We start from the raw sequence: 14,145 nt of genomic DNA on the forward strand, positions 1-14,145 counted from the left end.
ACCTAAACCAGCCCCAGAAGCAAGAGGTGAGAGTTGCATACCTCGAGTCTGCTGTCGCTTACCTCACACGCCAGTGCTATGCAACGCAGGTTGAGGCAGAGAAGCTTCATTTGGAGCTGGCGAATCAAAAAAGGAAAGAGATAGAGCAGCTGAAGTTTGTCCGTGCAGAACTCAAAGAAGCCCACAAGTCCCATCGGGAGATGAAGCTGCTGCTTGACATGTACCGCTCAGCACCCAAGGAGCAGAGGGACAAAGTCCAGCTCGTGGCGGGTGAGAAGACCGAGGCAGAGGAGCTGAGGCAGAGCTGAAGGACCTTGAAGAGGGAGTGAAGGGAAGCCAAGAAAATGGCTGACAAAGAGGCCCTGAGGAAGATTCGCTCTGTAGAGAAGCAGATCAACATCCTCAACAAGACACTTTCAATAGTGAAACAGGAGGATGCCTTGCTCAGCGAGATGGATGTGACAGGCCAGACACTTAAGGACATGCAAGAGCAAAACATCCGACTGATGCAGCAGCTCAGGGAGAAGGACGATGCCAACGTCAAACTGAGTGAAGAGGACTACCCTCTTGAATACCAACCTAGGGTTTGTATTTACAGGAGGGGGTGTTACGGCCCCAGTGCCATGTGTTATGTGTGCAATTACCCTCGTGAATACAAACCTAGGGTTTGTATTTATGGGAGGGGGTGTTACAGCCCTAGTGCCATGTGTTGTGTATAATTACCCTCGTGAATACAAACCTAGGGTTTGTTTTTATGGGAGGGGCTGTTATGGCCCTAGTGCCATGTGTCTGTAATTTTCCCTCTCCAGGTAATGCCCCGCCTCCTGGGGAGCTGCTGGTTGAGCCCAGGTGATACCAATTCCTCATCAGCTGGGTATATACCTTGGAGAGACACCCAACAGTGCCAGTGGGCCAGCATTGTTGGCAACCAGTGAGAGAGACGGCCAGTGGGCCATTGTTGGCAGCCAGAGTGTGTGAGAGGGATGGCCAGTGGGCCATTGTTGTCAGCCAGAGTGAGAGAGAGACGGCCAGTGGGCCATTGTTGTCAACCAGAGAGCAAGCTCTTGTGTCAGTACTCTATACTCCTTGAGAAGGAGGGTGAAACCTGTAGTGTTCTTGTTTGTTTCTTCTTTCTGTTTGATCTGAGTTTGTTTTGTTATCTAAGCCTGGGTAGTTAAGAGCCAGCTTCTTTAGTTGCCCTTTTTATTGTATATATTGACTTAGGGTTAATATTTGTTAATAAATCTGTTGGTTTTTACATTGCTGGCTGCCCCTCACCACAAATATCAATGCAGTGTGAGGTGATAGTAGGTGCAGACTTGGGATCTTCTGTGCTCTGGTGCTGGAGTTGGAACTTTAGGTACCTGAGGTGCTGAACCGGGATGCATAGCCATGATATGGTGATCACTTTCACACTCGCTACATTTAACAGAGACTTTACTGTCCTTGGCTAAATAGGAGACTGATGCACAACACCTGTAGCATATCCCATTTTCGTGGAGGAAGGTCTTTCTCTCATCGGGTGGTTTCACTCTGAATCCACGGCACTTCCTTAATGGATGTAGTTTGTGATGGATTGGACAGTTCTTTCCTGAATTCTTAACTTGCTTCGGAGAGATGTTTCTGTCATGTTCAACGTCCAAGGAGATGTCTATCGGGTGGACTGATACTGGGATTCCTACTGTCCGATACACTGGTTTATCTCTCACGGGAGGATTATTGTTGCTGAGGAGGGTGGTGCTTGGGTCATTTCTGGCGTGTGCTTCATAGCAGATGAATCCGGCAAAGAAGGAGAATGGGGGAAAGAGGCTGTTATGTTCATTCTTGAACCTGGAGCCTTAAGATATCCATTTCTCCTGTAGAGCATGTGGAAGTTTCTCTACTATGGAACTGATGCCCCGAGCGGTGTCCAAGAAGGCCAACCCAGGTAGTTATCCATCCTCCTTTGCAGACTGAAATTCCATAAGGAGGTCTCCAAGCTCCCTAAGTTTAATATGGTCCTTACTGGAGATCCTAGGAAACATATCCAGTTTCTTGAAAAGAGCATTTTCAATTACCTTGGGTGAAGCATGACACTGACTCAGTCTATCCCATGCTTTCCTCAGTGCTGCCTCAGGATTATTGACATGCACCTCACGAATTCTCCTGACATGGTGGGATGATTCCTCACCTAGCCATTTGGTCAAGAGGTCCAATTCCTCACTAGCTGAAAGGTCGAGACCTCTGATGGCGTTGAGGAAGGAAGACTGCCATGCCCTAAAGCTCTCAGGTTGGTCATCAAATTGGTCGAGCCCTGTAGTCACTAGCTCCCGACGTGCCAAGTACTTAACAAAGTCTGTCATCACAGGGGTCTTAACTGGGTCAGCTGATGTGGTGTGGTAATGAGGAGTATAGGGTTGAGCTGAAGGGTTCGTATTTTGGATAAGTGGCTTAGTGTATGGCGTGTCTTCATCCCGATATGTCTTGTTGGCATGAGAAAGTGTTTTGGAGGGTGGCAAGTCGAAAGCCGGGTGGTGCTCAAATTTGTTGGGCTTCTGGGTTGAGGGCCCATATGCAAATCCAAGACCTTTGCCTCTCTTTGGAGAGCCAAAGCTCCCAATTCAGCATCCAGTCTCACCTTCTCCAGAAGCGCCTGTGCGTCCTGTTTGCTGTCTTGCCTCTCTCTCAGCCAACTCGCGTTTTAATTTGGCCTCTCTCTCAGCCTGCTCCAATGTCAACTTAGCTTCTCTCAGCCTGCTGCAATTTCAGTTGAGCTTCTGTCTCTGCGAATAATGCACTTACACATGCTGCCTCTGCCCTTGCACGGGCCCTTGCTGCTGCACTGGCTGAAGATGCAGATGGTGCGACTGCTGCTTTTGCTGACTTGAGAGGTTTTATTGTTCTCTTCGGCTGGGTCCATGATGCAGTTTTACATGCTGTGTTTGATCTGTTGTAGTGATTGACGTTGCACCAGCTCGTCACTTGCTTTTTTACTGTACTGTCCTAATGGTGTTTTCTAACCAAAATTAGACAGCCAGCCAAACTCCCTCAATAAGCAACACGAGTCAGGATTTAGCTTTCTAGCTCCAGATTTAATGCAGGCTCTTGTTGAGCATGTTGATATAGCAAAGGAGTAAAACTGAAACAACAGAAATATACATCGAGTTATTATACAGAAATAGTAAATGTATAGACAGATATTTGCTGAAGCACTGCATATGAAGCCAGAATTACACAAACTACTCAAAATATATTCAGGTTAAACTATATACTACTGAGGTATGATGTACTAAACATGTCATATAGTATGAGCACCCATCAGTCAGTATACAGCATTAATCTAATACAAACATAAAAATATCCCATCAACGACAAATATTCTTCAATACTGAAAAATAACCTTGCAAAAACTCATGACTTACAAGCAATGCTTACAATGGGCCAAATCAAAGGATTACAACAGATGATGAAACGCCAGGTTGATCTGCTGGGATCTTCCTTGCAACTAAAAATGCGGTCTTACGTCCTGTTTCCTGTTAATACTATTGCAATACCACATTGAACCAGAAGGTTCAATGTGGTATTTCGGCGATCAATTTCATATAAAAATATTGTGACCAACAGTTAGACTTGCAATGGTACTATTCAGAGAATCGGTAAATCGTTACAGTCATAGCATACTAAGGGTGATAGATGTCTCTTAGCCCCTCTCTTCAGTTCGTTCAGGGAAGGTCGTTCCCTCTTCACATAAATGGCCTCTCAGACTTCCTATTCAAACCAGCAGCCCACCCTATCAAAGATGTGCACATCCTCATCCTTGAAATAATGGCCTGCAACCACAGGGCTGTAGGTGGGTGTAGACAGCAGAGGCCTGGCCTGATGATGTAGTTATTTTGTGTTGTGCTATCAGCTTCACCAGTATTGCCAATATTCTTATTATAGTGCTAATTTTAAAAAAATAGTCTTTTACGTTTTATAATATCATATACTTTTGAATTTCTCCCATAGCGGAGTAAAAGTTCACTGATTTCAACTTCTTGTTGCCACCATGCCAACTTGCCTTGTGTATCCCACAATGTTTAATCCTGTTCTCATTTTACAGCATCATGTATCATTTGGGCTGCACTCTTTAGTCGACTGACTAACATTGTCGCCTGTGGTGTGGGAGATCTGGTTTGCATCTTGGCTGCGGCGGTTCCTGGACTACACCCCCGAATTCGCTACAACAGTCTTACATTGGCACGGTGGCGCAGTGGTTAGCGCGGTCGCCTCACAGCAAGAAAGTCCTGGGTTTCGAGCCCCGGGGTAACTCAACCTTGGTGGGTCATCATCTGTGGAGCTGGAACGCCGTAATATTCAATTTTCTCAGCGACGTGTGGGTAGTCAACCCTCTACTCTGACACCATGTAGTGTTTGCCCTGTGGCACAATTATAAACTTAATAAAATAATAAATGCGCTGCGTGTTGATTCCTTCCATCATCATGGATCACATACCTGACTGCTCCAATCTCGTGGGACTTGCCAATGTCACTATTCTATGGCAAGCTGTAAGGTACAAAGGTTATGCTGAATAGTATTTCAGAATGTTACAGCCTCTGTAGCATCCCCAGCTGAATGATGGTCATAGTCTTAAACTGATGGTTTATAAAGATTCGCTTTATTCACATATAGTGTTCACAAATACACTGTAAGAGCGAAAGGAAGAAAAAAAATCGTTTTAACATTTACAATAGCACAACAAGAAAATATAGCAGAAAGCTACCTATCTTACTACATATTGTACAAATAAAGAATGTATAGAAGACATAATAAACTATGGTCAAACACGGAGTTCGCTAAATTGTTTAGAACAGTAATTCAAAATAAACTACACTGTTTGTTTTTACCGGGAAACGCTGAATACACAAAACAATTTATCGGTATCGTAGTTCAAAATATGAAACATACACTTCGCTCAAACCAGCCAAAATCAAACACAAATCCGTTAACCTTGTGCCCCTACCAGCCAGGTGCTAAACAAAATTAAATACACTCTTTCGCGAGACCTCCAACATTTTGATGGTGATTATTTTTGCCCGCCAGCATTTGCAAACCTTTTTCCCGTGTTTTTCTACTTCATGTTTGCTTTTATTCTCCTCATTCCGGCTTGACACAACAACTGTGGATGAGCATCAGGCAGTATATATTACTGTATACATGAATTTTAAAGGCTTGTATTAAAAAACTGGTGGACGAAATGGAGGCTAAGTGTGCTGCTCATGCCAAGGTTGAGAAGCAGAGAGCTGACCTCTCCAGGGAACTAGAAGAGAACAGTGAGAGACTTGAGGAGGCTGAAGGAGCCACTGACACTCAGATTGAGATGAACAAGAAGCGTGAAGCTGAGTTCCAGAAGCTGTGTCATGACCTTGAGGAGTCCACTTTGCAACATGAAGCAACTGCTGCTGCACTCCGCAAGAAGCAGGCTGACAGTGTTGCAGAACTGGGAGAGCAGATTGACAACCTGCAGCGTGTCAAGCAGAAGCTTTAAAAGAAGAGTGAATACAAGAAGGAGATCAATGGCTTCTCAAGCAACATGAAGGCTGTTGCAAAGGGCAAGGCATAATGCTGTTTTTACATGCAAATTTTGTAAATGCAAATCTTTGTATTTTAGAAAAAGCTTAAAAAGTGTTAATACCTTTTCTTGACTATTTCAATTTTGATTGAAAGGGAAATCTTGAAAATACTATGTGTCGCACCCATGAAGACCAGCTTAGTGAACTCAACTCTTAAGAATTATGAGAATGGTCACCAGATAAATGATATAAGAGGTCAGAAGGCAAGGCTGAAGACAGAGAATGGTACGTATTGCCTTCAAAATGTATTTTTGTAATCATAAAAAGTGCCAACAACAGGCTTTGTTTTTGTATGTAAGTTTAAGGATGGTCTTCTCCTTTCAGCTTGTTCCCTGTTTCCCAGGGGTCGCCACAGCAAAATCGACAGTTTCCATCGGTACCCTGTGAGGGTACAACACCGATGGCGGTCTTGTCAATCCGCATAATGATCTGGCAAAATTTTACGTCGGATGCCCTTCCTGACACAACCACTAACTCTATGGACGTATTTCTTCAAAATAAAACAATTATTCTGGGTCGTACAAAATGGAAGTTTTTAAAATGTGTAAATTTTAAAAAGATGAATTCAATTTCCAACCAGGTGAGTTTGGTCGACAGCTTGAAGAGAAAGAGGCTCCGGTCTCCCAGCTGACCAAAGGAAGAGGCCTTCACACAGCAGATTGAAGAGCTTAAGAGACAGGTCGAGGAGGAGGTTAAGGTGAGTAATGATTTAGACTTTATATTTCATATGAATTTCCAAGGGAATTTTATGTTCATTAAATTGTTTACTTAAATAAAAAATATATATATATATCTAGGCCAAGAATGCCCTTGCCCATGGCGTGCAATCTGCTCGCCATGACTGATCTTCTGAGGGAGCAGTTTGAAGAGGAGCAGGAGGCCAAGGCTGAGCTGCAGCATGGAATGTCTGAGACCAACAGCGAAGTGGCCCAATGGAGAACCAAGTATGAAACAGATGCTATCCAGCGCACTGAGGAGCCAGAGGAGTCTAAGTGAGTCAATTATTCATTTTCTTTTATTCATCTATGATTTCATTTTGTTTTTTCTTTTGACTTTTTCCATTATATACGTGATTATTTTGACAAATATATAACAGGAAAAAGCTTGCCCAGCACCTCCAGGAGGCTGAGGAGCAGATTGAGTCTGTGAATTCCAAGTGTGCTTCTCTGGAGAGGACCAAACAGAGACTTCAGGGTGAAGTGGAGGACCTCATGGCTGATGTGGAGAGAGCAAATGGTCTTGCTGCAAACTTTGACAAAAAGCAGAGAAACTTTGATAAGGTGTGATCATGTGTATCCCTATACATGCTATAGCCACTGAAATGAGAACTTTTTACCTTACTAAATTTCTCACAATTATCAAACAGGCCTTGGCAGAATGGAAGCAGAGATATGAGGAGGGTCAGGCAGACCTTGAAGGAGCTCAGAAAGAGGCTCGTTCTCTCAGCACTGAGCTGTTCATGATGAAAAACTCTTATGAGGAGGCTCTTGACCAGCTGGAGACCATGAAGCGTGAGAACAAGAACCTGCAACGTGAGTATTCACTATTATAATCATCCATCATATTTGATATAACATTAGTGTATATTAGCCTGGATGAATAACGTAACCTACACTTCAATGCTTAAAAATACTAAACATATGTAACCCACTGCAGAGGAGATCTCAGATCTGACTGAGCAGATTGGTGAGACTGGAATGAGCATCCAGCTAGAGAAATCCAAGAAGCAGGTGGAGACGGAGAAGGCTGAGATCCAGACAGCTCTTGAGGAAGCGATGGTAAAATAATAATTGAATGGAAAGAGTTCAACCTTTGCAATGGACAGTGTGCTTTTTTTGTGAGCAAAATCTACAAATACAATAGAACAAGGAGGCAAATACAACAAAACATTCAAAAGTTAAGAAGGGCCCTACATTAACAATTCTGGTTTTAGGGAACTCTGGAACTTGAAGAGTCCAAGATTTTGCATGTCCAGCTGGAACTCAATCAAATTAAGGGTGAGATTGACAGGAAACTGGCAGAGAAGGATGAGGAGATGGAGCAAATCAAGAGGTACAGCCAGAGGGTGGTTGATTCCTTGCAGAGCACTCTGGACTCTGAGGTCAGGGGCAGGAATGATGTCCTGAGAATTAAGAAGATGGAGGGAGACCTGAATGAGATGGAGATTCAGCTGAGCCATGCTAACCGCCAGGCTGCTGAGGCCCAGAAGCAGCTGAGGAATGTTCAGGGACAACTTAAGGTAAATGACATAACAACTGTACAAACAACTACTGTATATCATTCAATGTTTTTTTTAACTATTTCTATATCAAAATCTTCACACAAGGATGCCCAGTTTCACCTTGATAATGCCTTCAGAGCACAGGACGATCTGAAGGAGCAGGCTGCCAGGGTGGAGCGAGAAATGGTCGCATGGTGGCTGAAATTGAGGAACTGAGGGCTGCTCTGGAACAGACAGACAGAGGCCGTAAAGTGGCTGAACAAGAGCTGGTAGATGCTAGTGATCATGTTGGACTGTTGCACTCTCAGGTGAGCGAGCAAACAAACAAACTGTATTCATGCATGCTTATTAATCCAACTAAGAAATCACAAAAGAATCAGTTCATCTGGACGTTTATAGAGAGAGAAAAGTTTCATCACTGGAAACTGAAGCAGATGAGTGATGAAATGTTTTTCTCTCAATTAATGTTGTGTTCAGTTGAACTGATTAAACTTTCTATTCCAATACTGATTTGGGTTGATACTTTATGTATTTCATTATCTGCATCTTATTGACAATGTGTGTGTTCACAGTCATCAGTAAAATGAAATCATTCTTTCAGAAAACAAGCCCTCTTAACACAAAGAAGAAGCTTGAGGTTGATCTCGTTCAGGTCCAAAGTGAAGTGGATGACACTGTTCAGGAAGCCAGAAATGCAGAAGAGAAGCCCAAGATGGCCATCACTGATGTAGGTTTACATTATTTTTGTCAGAGCCCTTGTTAGTCCACAAATCTGGAGGAGCACACATCACTTATAAAACTGTAAATTAATAACATGATTTATTTTTTAGGCTGATATGATGGCTGAGGAGCTGAAGAAAGAGCAGGATACAAGTTCTCACCTAGAGAGGATGAAGAAGAACCTGGAGGTCACTGTCAAGGATCTACAGTATCGTCTAGATGAGGCTGAGAACCTGGCCATGAAGGGTGGCAAGAAGCAACTCCAGATACTAAAATCTAGGGTAAGATGAAACAAGAAACACATCATGGTAAGAAATACACAGTTGAACTGATGAAAAAACATTCAAGAATAAACTGTTGTTAATATCTAATTGTTCTCTAAAGGTGCATGAGCTAGAAACAGAAGTTGAGGCTGAACAGAGATGTGGAGCAGATGCTGTTCGCAAATATGAGAGGAGGGTGAAGGAACTTACTTATCTTCATCTCAGATTCAATCTATCAATTAACTGAATTGCCAGAATCAAATAAAGTCTTGCTCAATATACATTTCCTATTTTCTTTAGACTGAAGAGGACAAAAAGAATGTCACTAGGCTGCAGGATCTAGTAGACAAACTTCAGCTGAAGGTGAAAGCCTACAAGAGGCAGGCTGAGGAAGCGGTAAGGTTTAATTCCAGCAACGTGAAATTGTTCTCGCCATGTTTTAATTTAAATCACTTTAAGTGACATCCATGTAATTCATAACCGATGCCATATATGATGGTTTTACAGGAAGAATAGGCCAACTCTTACCTGTCCAAGTGCAGGAAGGTTCAGCATGAACTGGAGGAGGCTGAGGAACGTGCTGACATCGCTGAGTCTCAAGTCAACAAACTGAGAGCTAAGAGCCGGGACTCTGGCAAGGTAAATGTGTGTAAGAGCATAACTTGTCACAGAGAGAGCAGGGAGAGGAGGACCCAAATGCAGACAGCAGAGACAAACCGGTTCAGAACAACTCTTTAATTACACGAAAACATACAGACGGCAGGTACAGACAGCGGGGATAGGTCACAACAGGATGTGGCAAAACTTACAAACGGCAGGAAAAGACAGCGGGGAAAGCTCACAAAAGGACATGGTGCATCCGGTGACCAAGAGTCTCAGTGAGTGTCTCTGTGAGTGTGTGAGGACGCATACAGCCAGTCGGAGAAAGGGGAGGGATATTGGGCACAGGTGCGCAAGACGGGGCAGAAACCGGACAGCCAATCAGAGAAAGGGGAGGGAGATTAGGCGCAGGTGCGCAGGAACTGCACAGCCAATGGGAGAAGGGAACAGGTACGTGAAGCTGGGCAAACAGGGTCACTCAGGCAAACGGGTGCAGGTGAACTGAAACACCAATCGGGATGGGCGAGCCCGGATGACCCAAATCACACACCCATGACATAACTGATAATCAGCCTGTGTGATATGACATGAAATTTATTTTACATAAAGCCTAAATATCTTAATATATTCTATTTATTTATTCTTTACAGGGAAAGAAGGTGCTGAATAGATTTGCTGATTTTCTCTATCTTATACATTTTCATATTCAGAATTCATAAAATATGAATCTTTTCTTGTCAATAAATATTGCTGCAAATAATTCTCATTTCATTTAAGTAACCAAGCAGTTTTATGTTATCGGCTGTATTGAAGTCCCCAGTTAGTTGTAATTAGATGTTTTTCTCATATGAATGACAGTCAGTTTAAATGGCCATCCACTTGCTGTAAGTGTAACCCCAGCAAAAAAACAATATACGTAAAAGTGAGAAAGAAATGGCCTTTGATATCATAGACACTTTTTATAATATTCTTTGAATTAGGTTTTAAGATTCACTTAAACATAGACTAACAGTTCATGCTTAGATTTGTTGAGTTACCTTATTTTAGGGTTTCATATAGCATGATCCACAAATGGATAAAGAACAATATGGTAAATAAGTAACTAAGTCAGCCCTGTGATGGTCTGGCGGCTTGTCCAGGGTATCTCCCCGCCTGCCGCCCAATGACTGCTGGGATAGGCTGCAGCATCCTCGCGACCCTGAGTGAGGATAACCGTTTTGGATAGTGGATGAATGAATGGTAAATAAGTATTACATTAATTGTCCATGTTTCCTTATATTGCTCTCTGATTGCATTTAGAACTCATCTCTTTATTCACTTAGCAAACAAATGTGAAGGAGTCGGTTGCAGAGCTATATTACACATATCTGTGATCACAGTTTACAGTACAGATTATTCCAACGCACTGTTTCTTTAGGTTTAGTGTTTAACTGCTTATTGCTTATTGATCAATTTATTCATTGTTAACTTGCGTTCATTCATACTTTTATTTCATATCTTGGCTTCTTTCAAGCACTTTGTGACAAGTTGCTTTGTTTACAAGGACACTTGGTGTTACAAAAGTGAAACACAACAACTCTTTTGTAACTTTTGTAAACAAAACAATAGTAGATCATTGTCTTAACTTTGTAACTAGTATTACACCTTGTCTTGACTTTGCATTTTCAGCTGAGTGGCTAACGTTACAGATTACCTATACAACATGCTGATTGGACACTTAACATTGGTGCTGTAAATTACATGCTTTCACATCAGTTTAAAAGAGGAAAGTTAACTCAATATAATGTTTTTAGAAATACATTCTAACTCCCAACTATATTATATTATGCCTAATGGACTTAAATTGAGTTTGACAGTTGACAAACAAGTAAATCAGTTCTTAAAATTTGTGACCTTCCAAAATCAATGAAACACATAGCCAAATAAATCAACCTGTTGTGTTTTAATAAAATCAATCAATCAACGATAAATAAATAAATAGCACAAATAAATTTATTAAACTGATAGTGGCCAACAGGAAAAATGATCAACTATGAACAAAGAAACTGAGTAATGAGTACCTCCTTGGGTGCAGCCTGTCACCTGCCAGACGGAGCCACTCCTGTCAGACCTTATCTGCCTGCTTCTGAGCACGTCAGGGTCCCATTGCACACTGCTGAGAATATAATGATATTTAGTAAATTTTAACTGCAGTGTCCTGCGTAGCACCCTACAGATCAACACAGATTCAGAATTATGTTAGTTTACTTTTTTGTTTTTTTGTTTTGTTTACTTTGTTTTATGCAGTACCACTGTAATTATACGTTCAGCTGAAGAAGCCATTTCTGCTTGTTGATATCCTTTCATTTGATGGACTGGACACTGTTTTCTTACGGTTAACCTACATGAATTGAGGGGTGTTGCGTGGCAGACTATTCTGTTGCCTACCAACACGGGGATCGCCGGTTCGAATCCCTGTGTTACCTCCGGATTGGTCGGGCATCCCTACAGACACAATTGGCCGTGTCTGCGGGTGTGAGGCCTGATATGGGTTTGTGTCCTGGTTGCTGCACTAGCGCCTCTTCTGGTCAGTCAGGGTGCCTGTTCGTGGGAGGGAGGGGGAACTGGGGGGAATAGCGTGATCCTTCCACGCGCTACCTCCCCCTGGCAAAACTCCTTAGTGTCAGGTGAAAAGAAGTGGCTGGTGACTCCACATGTATCGGAGGAGGCATGTGGTCATCTGCAGCCCTCCCCGGCTCGGCAGAGGGGCTGGAGCAGCAACTGGGGATGGCTGCAAAGAATGGAATAATTGGCCAGGTACAATTGCGGAGAAAAAAAAAGGGGGGGGTCTCGCATGCATTGCTGGAGTCAGGTAATTATTTTAAATTTATTCGAAAATTGTCTTAATTTACCTAAAACGTGCAACCTTAATAAACATTTCTGTGAATGTGCATGCAGAGAGCTGTAGGACATATTTCTGTAAAGTTTGTGTTTGATAGGTTTCACATGCAGTGTTAAGCAAGGAAGCCAGTTTATTGTCATGGAAGGTAATCAACGTTGTCGTTACATTAGAATGTAGAGTGAGTACATGTGGCAGGCAGGTAAATGGGTTTTAGAATTGTGCCTTATATTAGAGGCCTGATTATATTATTGCCTTGGTAGGTAGTCCTACTTACATCATGGCGTTGACCCTGGAACCCTTCACTCCTCTCTTATTTACATGGCCGTATCAGTTCAATTTATAGCCAGATGAGGGGCAAACACATTTTGGAAGATCCTTCATCTCTTTTGTTGTGTTCTGTTTATATTGATATTCATGTTACCCTCTTGCAGGACTAGCTGATGCTATGTTAATATGCTGTTTCCTGTTTTGACGAAGAAGAGAATGTAATGATGTGAGTTAAGTAAACGTCCGTTCTAATCCGACCTGCCTCCTCGTGATTGTGCACCATCCAAAACTACAAACTGGCGACGAGTGAACCCAAAGATTGTTTTTTATGCTTTTGGCTGATATTCTCTGAAAATGGCTGTGAATGTGCCTTCTCCTGCGATGTTCCTGCCTTGCCCGGGTAAACCTGCAATGCCATTCAATACATGGCTATGGATATTCATCAATTACTTACAGGTGATCAATGCAACTGGAAATGCTTGGCCTGAGGCTCGCGAGAGAGCTGTTCTGTTACATTGTCTGGGCACTGAAGGACAACGGATTTTTTACACATTACCAGTTACGGATGAAACATTTTCTTCTGCTGTTACTGCCTTACAGGCTTACTTTACACTTAAGACCAACGTCGGTGTTGAACGGCATATTTTCAGGAAGCGGACACAGGCACCATATGAGACTATTCAGCAATATGTTGCTGCTTTGCGTGAACTGGCTACTAAATGTGACTTTGATGATAAAATGGATGAGATGGTCTGCGACCAGTTAATTGAATATGTAGTTAGCCAGTGTATAAGAGAGAGACTGCTACTTGAACCTGATATAACGCTAGATAAGGCTATCACTATAGCAACACAGATTGAATCTGCTACTGAACAAGCTAAAGCAATGGCATCAGGTCAGTGTCCCAATACATGCTGTACAGTCAAGGTCACGTGGCTTTAGGACGCGGGACAGACAGTCCTCCCACTCAGCTGAGCCACCTACTACTTCACAGCCTGCATCACCCCGCTCCTGCTTCAGATGTGGGTCTGACAGTCACTTGGCTAACTCTGCACAATGCCCAGCTGCAAATGCCACTTGCAATGCATGCCACAAAGTAGGACACTTTGCTCGTGTCTGCAGATCTGCTCAAACCCAGCCTGTGCATGAGGTTGAACTCCCTGAACTGACAGTGCTCTATTTAAATGATGCTGACTATGCTCCAAAGAAAATCATGTGCAATGTACATGTACACACACCAACTACTCATGCCCAGGAAATTGAACTAGTTGTGGATATAGATTCAGCAGTATCCATAATGCCACACTCTACCTACGACAAGTACTTCAGTACCACACCACTGTCTGCACCTGCTGTTCGCCTTGTGTCATACAACTGGTCTTGCATACCTATTCTGGGGTGCCTACAGGCTCAAGTGAGTAGAGATGACATCACTGCCCCTGCCACGTTCTTTGTAGTGGATAATGGAACCCCACTGCTTGGGATGGACCTGATGACTGCTCTACATCTCTGTCTATTACTACTACTTTCGGCTGCTCCCGTGAGGGGTCGCCACAGCGGATCATCCGTTTCCATTTCTTTCTGTCTTCTGCGTCTTCCTC

The 14,145-nt window shown here is 42.9% G+C and overlaps 1 pseudogene; it reads left to right on the plus strand.

Annotated features, from left to right (window-relative positions):
- The first annotated feature begins 344 nt into the window (after nt 1–344).
- Nucleotides 345–12,714, plus strand: LOC130121592 (myosin heavy chain, fast skeletal muscle-like; annotated as a pseudogene).
- Nucleotides 12,715–14,145: the final 1,431 nt, after the last annotated feature.

This window comes from Lampris incognitus, chromosome 12 (assembly GCF_029633865.1).
Source record: "Lampris incognitus isolate fLamInc1 chromosome 12, fLamInc1.hap2, whole genome shotgun sequence".
Lineage (NCBI taxonomy): Eukaryota > Metazoa > Chordata > Actinopteri > Lampriformes > Lampridae > Lampris > Lampris incognitus.